Below are 7,883 nucleotides of genomic sequence, written 5' to 3'. Positions count from 1 at the left end.
AATGTTACCTCAATAATGTTTTTTTTTTAAAAAGACATCTAGCCTTGGCTAGTGTTTCTCAGAGGTTAGAGCATTGACCTGGGCACCAAAGGGTTGTGGGTTCGATTCCTGGTCAAGGGCATGTACCTGGCTTTCAGGTTAGATCCCCAGACCTGGTTGGGGTGCTTGTGGGAGGCAACCAATTGATGTGTCTCTCTCACATTGATGTTTCTCTGTCTCTCTGTCTTTCTGTCTGTCTGTCTCTCTCTCTCTCCCTCCTTCCATCCCTCCATCCCTTCCACTCTCTCTAAAAATCAATGGAAAAAATATCACTGGGTGAGGATTAACAACAACAACAAAAAGACATCCAATGGAAAAGACTTTCAGTCACTAAGAAATTCTTTTTTATTTTGGAAAAAGTCAAAAGAGGTGATTGTGTGATTTCTGGCTCCACTCTGAGGTCATCTCAGGTAGGCAGAAGCCACAGGAGTGGCCCAAAGGAAGAGGTAGGCTGTCTCCACCCCAACACCCTCGACCAACAGGGGCAAAACTGAAGGCTTTGTTTATTAGCACAACTCTAACTGTGATTGATGTGATTATGTACATTCCAATCTAAGCAAAATTTAAAAGTCATCAAATTAGTTAAGTGTGTAATTCCTTCAATTAACTGTCCATTAGCTCCTTAATGATAATGGAATGCTTACCAAATAGCATGTGATCTATGAATAGTGCCAAATAAATTGATTAAAATATTTCTTCAAGAACTAACAAGGATTCCATTTGCTCAGTTTCCTCAGTGAGTTTTAATGTGTTCAGGTCTCCAAAAAGTGGGTCCGAAATTGGACTTCCTTCACTCTAAGGAAGGACAACCTCCTCAGGTGATCATGTCGGAGGAAACATTCATGCTGCACCGGGTATTGGAAAGGCACAAACTCTAAGTCAGAGCACCTGCACGGGAACTCTGTTTCTACTCCCAGCTGGCTGTGTGAACTCTGCACTTACTGTTGCTAAACCTCGGTTTCTTTGGTGACAGAATGGGTGTGATAGTTCTTAAAATTTAGGATAGTGGTGAGGATTAAATTAGGTGAAAGACTTCAAAACAGTTGTGGATGGGCTTTGTCCATAATAATGATCAATAAATATGTTAATTAAAAGGTTCAGGTGAACTGAATTGAGCAAGGCACTGTGCCTGGTAGTGCAGGTAAGGAAGGAAAAAGAGAGATGTGGAAAGATCAGATACCATTTCTTGCTCTCAAAAGGACTGTAATCTACTTATAGAGAAGAATTTGGGGAAGGAGATATAATGATAATAATAGTCAATATTTATTGGGTGCTTGCTATGTTGCAGGCACTATTATGAGCCCTTTACATATCGTTTAATTGTTTTTCATAAAATTCTCTTATTGTTAAAACACCATCTTTTTTATGGAGGCAAAAAAATAATTGTTTTGTTTTTCCTTTTTAAAATATGGTGCTCAGATAGCTCACTGCTAACATCCACTTGTCACAAGAAAAGGTCAGCAAATTTGGTACATTTGTCCTTTTGTAAAAAGAGATTACTGCAAACTCCCTGTTGCATAAGACTTTTCTGGTCATTGTCCATCCTGTGACAAAGTACTGCATAGATGTTGGCACTTTGTACAGCTCTCCCACTTGCTAAAATCAGATTAATCAAATTCATAATCACCTCTAGCACACTGTGAACTTCTGGTTTCACCTGCTTTGCAGCATTAGTTTGGTTATGAATTACTACACAGTAAATTTCAAGAGTGAAGTTATTCCTGTAACCTGACACCAGTGTCCTCTTTATATTCCAGTCAAAGCAGCCACTCCATCAAATGTTATTTTAAACAATTGTTCCATTAGAACATTGTTTCTAATAAAGTTATTTATAGTTATATCACAGCTTTTCTGGCATGTTTTTCTATAATTGGTTCACGGAAGAATACCGCTTTGTATGCTTTATTACTGAAGGGGAAGCTACCTCTGTACTTCACTCAGCTGTGTAGCAAACACTACTTGATTTGTTTCAATACTTGTTTCTTTAAGGTTTTTTTCTGAATCTATCAGCAGTATTTGCTGGCTTATAGCTGAATATTCATTTCATTCAATCATTCAAAAATGATTTACTGAGCATTTGGTATGAACCACCCACTGTTCTAAGTGCCAATAAAGTAATGAACAAAATTAGGTTTTCACAGAGCTGTGTTCTTGTGAAGAAAGATATATGATAGCCAGACCGGTTTGGCTCAGTGGATAGAGCGTCGGCCTGCGGACTGAAAGGTCCCAGGTTCGATTCCGGTCAAAGGCATGTACCTTGGTTGTGAGCACATCCCCAGTAGGAGGTGTGCAGGAGGCGGCTGGTCGATGTTTCTCTCTCATCGATGTTTCTAATTCTCTATCCCTCTCCCTTCCTCTCTGTAAAAAATCAATAAAATATATTTTTTAAAAAAAAGAAAGAAAGAAAGATATATGATAAATAAATTTTTAAAAATCAAATATATGTTAGGGGTAGGCATGCTAAAGAAAAGTTCACCGGATAGTGGAATAGAAAGTGATAGGGTGAGCCATTTCAGGTCATAAGGAAGACCAATGTGAGCAGGCAACATCTAAGCTAAGGCCTGACAGTGGTGAGGGTATAAGCCAGCCGTGGGCAAACTACGGCCCGCGGGCCGGATCCGGCCCGTTTGAAATGAATAAAACTAAAAAAAAAAAAAAAAAAAAAAGTACCCTTTTATGTAATGATGTTTACTTTGAATTTATATTAGTTCACACAAACACTCCATCCATGCTTTTGTTCCGACCCTCTGGTCCAGTTTAAGAACCCATTGTGGCCCTCGAGTCAAAAAGTTTGCCCACCCCTGGATAAGCCATGAGTATCTGGGGGAAGAGTATGTCAGCAGGAGCAAAGGCACTGAGACAGGGGGTGTGGCAGGACCAGAGTCAGAGGATTTTTTTCTGACCAAAATGGGCAGCCATCAGAGGTATGCAGCAGAGCATGGCATGATCTGACAGGATTAAAAAGATGTCCCTTGCCACATCATGCGGAACACGCTGCAATGTGACAAGACAGGAATGCGGGACCAATTTCAATTGTCCAGATAGGGTGAGAAATCATAAGATTCTAGATACATTTCAAGTAGATTTGCTGATGGATTTGGATATAAAGTAAGAGAAAAAGAAGATAGGGCACTACAAGGTTTCTTAATCTAAGCACTTGGAAAATGTAATAGTCATTTACAAGGGTGGAGAAGACAGGATGGGCCACGGGATGAAGATCGAGAGTCCCAGTCTGGACACATTCAATTGGAGAGGATTGCAAATATCCCAGTGCAGGTGTCAAAAAATCAGCTGCTTATAAGAGTCTGGAGTTGAGGCATTTAAAATGGAAATATAAATTTGGGACTTGTCAGAGTATAAATGGTATTAAAAGCCTTGTCACTATATTTTTCCATATATTATTTCAGCTGTATTTATTGCAGTGGAAAGAACAAGTATTTTTCCTCGTGGTATGAAGACTTTTTTATTTTCCCTACTAAGAAACCTCCAAAGAGGCTTTTAAGTGCTTTCCATTACACTTATTAAGATTTTTAAGAATATTACATTGAAGGCTGGTGGCGTATGTGAGGTCCGCGGCTATGCTGCAGGGACAGCCCGTGCCCAACAGGTGGAGACCAGGAGCGGGGCATAGCGGGCACCCGCGTCAAGCTGCTGAGTGTGCCCGGGCCACCCAGCTCGGCCGGTCGGCCACTGGGCCATGACGGAAGCCTAGAGCTGGGAGCCACGGGATTGAGGTGGCGGGCCCTGTCAGCAGAATGTGTCCTCCCCCTGTGTGCGACTTTGAGGCCACCGAGCTGAGTCCCGCGGCCTGGCCCCGCGAGTACCCACACCTCACTAGCCAGGAGTCGGCCAGGCGCCATGGTGTTCTAGCCCCTAAGAGCCCCCCGTGGCCTCAGTTCTCCATAGAACCCGGGTTTGTACAGCAGCCGAGTCTCCGTAGAGAGGCCAGGGTACCACAAACTTACCGGTTTGGACAAGAAAGGAGGAAAAGGGGAGCCGGAGGAGGGCCGGAGAATGTCCCAGGCCGGTGGCCGGACCAGCACAGCGTCGGGAACACGGGGACCAGTTCAGGGGTCCTGATGGCGGGCCCCAACTCCCGGGTCGGGAAGAAGATAGGCTGTGGCAACTTGGGGAGCTCTGCTAGGAAAGGATCTCTACACAAACGAATCTGTGGCTGTCAGGTTGGAGCCCATCGAGACGCGAGCCGCAGCTGCACTTGGAACACCGCCTCCCCAGGCAGCTCAGCTCCGCACAGCTGGTCCCTCAGGTCTTCCCCTTTGGCCGCAGGAAGGACAAGGCCTGGTGTGGAGCTGCTCGGGCCCAGCCTGGAGGACCCATTCGATGTGTGTGACCGCACATTCACGCTCAAGACTGTGCTCATGGTCGCCGTCCAGCTGATGCGCGCATGGAGTGTGTGCACATCAAGAGCCTCGAGAACTCCCTGGCGGGGAGGCCGGGCAGCGGCGATAGCACATCATGGACTTGGCCTGGCCGGGGAGTACAGCGACCCCGAGACCAAGAAGCACATCCCCTACCGCGCGCACAACAGCCTGATGGGCACAGCGCTCCATGAGCATCAATGCTCACCTGGGCAAGGAGCAGAGCGCCCTGACGACCTGGGGGCACTAGGCCACCTGTTCATGTGCTGTCTGTGTGGCAGCCTGTCCTGGCAGGGGCTCAGGGACCCACTCAGGAGCGCGGCCAGAAGATCAGGGACACCAAACGGGCCGCGCCCATTGAGGTGCTCTGCGAGAGCCGCCCACAGGAGGTGGCCGCGGACCTGCGCCTTGTGCCGTGGCCATGTACCTGCACTGTGTGCCGTGGCCGTGTACCTGCACTGTGTGCCATAGCCATGTACCTGCGCCGTGTGCTGTGGCCGTGTACCTGCACTGTGTGCCATAGCCATGTACCTGCGCCGTGTGCCGTGGCCGTGTACCTGCGCCGTGTGCCGTGGCCGCGGACCTGCGCCGTGTGCCATGGCCGTGTACCTGCGCCGTGTGCCATGGCAGTGTACCTGCGCCGTGTACCTGCGCCGTGTGCCGTGGCCGCGGACCTGCGCCGTGTGCCATGGCCGTGTACCTGCGCCGTGTACCTGCGCCGTGTGCCGTGGCCGCGGACCTGCGCTGTGTGCCGTGGCCATGTACCTGCTCTGTGTGCGGCGCCTGGACTTTCTGGAGGAGCGGGACTGTGACTACCCGCTCAAGCTCCTCACAGACCTTTTCCACCGCAGCGGCTCCGCATTCCACTAAGAGTACGACTGGGCGAGAAGCCCCTGCCTAGCCCATTGGCTCAGTTCACGCCGACCCACCTGGGCAAACTCCGCCTCGGGACAAAGCCCCGCTACACAGCCAAAACCAGGCGCTGAATTCCACCAGTGGGGAGCTGAATGCCAATGACCCCACTGCCGGGCACTCCAGCGGCCATCACAGCGCCCCATCACAGCGCCTGCAGAGGGAGAGGTGGCGGGTGACACCAAGAGCTGCTGTTTCTTCCAGAGGAGAAAGAGGACATCACGGCAAAGGCCAGGTGACCTGGCGGTGGTTCCCCACACCCTCCGCTGTGGTTCCTGGAGGAGCCAAGACATAGAGCGTGGCCCAGAGCTGCTCACCCCCACGTGGGTTACTTTCTTCACATAAGACTTTGGCCCAAATTTCTACACCTGTGTCTAGTCCTCCCTTCCAAGAGCATTAACTAAAGGAAAAGAAAACAGCGGCCGCCTGCCCTGTGCCTCTCCGCTGTCTGCTGAAGTGAGGGGTGTGACCTGGAGACCCCGGCTACCGCGCCGCCGTCCAGCTTGCCCGCCCCATTAGGGTCATAAAGTCTAGCTCATCACCCTCTATCCAAAGGCCATTTTCTCGAGGGGGCGCTGTGGGGTATTGCTGCCAGGAGTGAGCCCACCCTGGGCCTCCCCAAACCAAAGGGGAAGGCGCGATGGGAGCGGCACCCCAACCAAAATGCTGCACCAACACTTGGGCGGCGTGCCCGCAGGTGTTCCTGCTGCACCTGCTCCTGGAGCCTGGGGCAGCCACCTGTGTGGCCACTTAGGCCAGGGCTGTGCCCGGTGCGAGGGCTTCTTGTGTCCGTGCTCAGTGCCACTGAGCAGGAAACAAGCGCCTTAAAGCCCCACCTCAGCCCACAGGTGCGGCAGAGGCCAGGCAGTCACAGTCTGATCGGCAGCGCGCTGGAGCATTGGCGGCAGTGTGTGCATCTAGGTGTTGCTTTACAAAGTGGACAGAAATGGCACTTCTGTTTCTCTGATGCTTCCTGGAAGCCATAGAACTTAGGGGCTTTTTTAAAAAAATAAAGGAAAATGAAACCAAGAATATTACATTGAATAGTCCATTATTTTAAATCAATGAAAAAGATTGTAGTCATTTTTATTTTCTGTTTTTCTATCATGATGGCTTTGTACTCTTATTAGGTAACATCCCAAGACATTAAACAGTTAGTGAGGGTCATAATTAGTGACAATATGTATGAATTTGTATTTGCATAACTATTTAGTGACTTTACTGATAGATAGTTGAAGCAGCCAAGATGTCTTTACTAGGTGAATAAATTATGGTATATACAGACACATTATATATTATTATGATACTAGAGGCCCGATGCATGAAATTCGTGCAAGAGTAGGCCTTCCTTTCCCCCGGCTGCTGGCACCAGCTTCCCTCTGGCACCCAGGACCCGGGCTTCCCTCCGGCCACCAGCTGGCACCCGGGACCCAGGCTTCCCTCACAGCCCCGGCTTCGTCCGGAAGGTCGTCCACTTCTGACCAGTCTAATTAGCATATTATGCTTTTATTATTATAGCTACTAGAGGCCCAGTGCATGAAATTTGTGCACGGGGGTGGGGGGTTCCTCAGCTCCATTTGCACCCTCTCCAATTCAGGACCCCTTGGGGGATGTCCGACTGCAGGGATTGAGCCTATACCAGCAGTCAGATATCCCTCTTGCAACCCAGGACCGCTGGCTCCTAATCGCTCACCTGCCTGCCTGCCTGATTGCCCCTAACCACTCTGCCTGCCTGTCTGATTGTCTCTAACCACTCTGCCTGCCTGATCGCCCCCAACTGCCTCTGCCTTGGCCACCGCCACCATGGCTTTGTCCAGAAGTAGAACTGGATGACCAGAAGATGTCCAGCTGACCTAGTCTAATTAGCATATTACCCTTTTATTATATAGATTACCATAGGTATACTATATACTATATACTACATATTATTTAGTGCTAAATGTATATTATTCAACATTAAAAATAAATGAGCTGTCAAACCATGAAAAGATATGGAGGAACCTTAAATGCATATTACTAATTGAAAGAAGCCAATCACAAAAGGCTGCAAACTGTATGATTCCAACCATTCTGAAAAAGGCAAAACTACAAAGACAGTAAAAAGATCAGAGGTTGCCAAGGGGCATGAGGGGTGGGAGATGAATGCATAGGCGGAGCACAGAGGATGCTTAGGGCAGTGAAACTGTTCTATATACTACCATAATGGTGATTACATGTTGTGCATTGATCCAAACCCATAGAATGTACACCAAGAGAGAGCCCTAATGTAAACCATGGCCTTTGAAAGATTGTGACCTGGCTTTGTAGGTTTATCAGTTGTAACAAATGCACCACTGTGGTGGAGGATGGTGCTGGTGGTAGGGCTATGCTTGTGTGAGGACAAGGGGCACAGGGGAAATTTCTGTACCTTTCCCTCAATTTTGCTGTGAATTTTAAAGTATTCTAAAAATAGTCTTAATGAAAAAAAATTAAAATAAGAGATAGTTCTGGAAGTGGAGCTATCACTGCTGCTTTTTCTTCACATCTATTTATTCTTACCTTATTATTGACATT

General features: G+C 48.2%; 1 pseudogene; it reads left to right on the top strand.

The window, feature by feature from the left end:
• Positions 1–863: 863 nt before the first annotated feature.
• On the top strand, positions 864–5,675 carry LOC139006230 (casein kinase I-like; annotated as a pseudogene).
• The last annotated feature ends 2,208 nt before the right edge of the window (positions 5,676–7,883 follow it).

Source organism: Myotis yumanensis, unplaced genomic scaffold (assembly GCF_028538775.1).
Source record: "Myotis yumanensis isolate MYYU_CA2020_CCGP unplaced genomic scaffold, mMyoYum1.0.hap1 SCAF_3, whole genome shotgun sequence".
In the NCBI taxonomy this organism is placed as follows: Eukaryota; Metazoa; Chordata; class Mammalia; order Chiroptera; family Vespertilionidae; genus Myotis; species Myotis yumanensis.
This window is presented reverse-complemented; position numbering and strand designations above follow the sequence as displayed.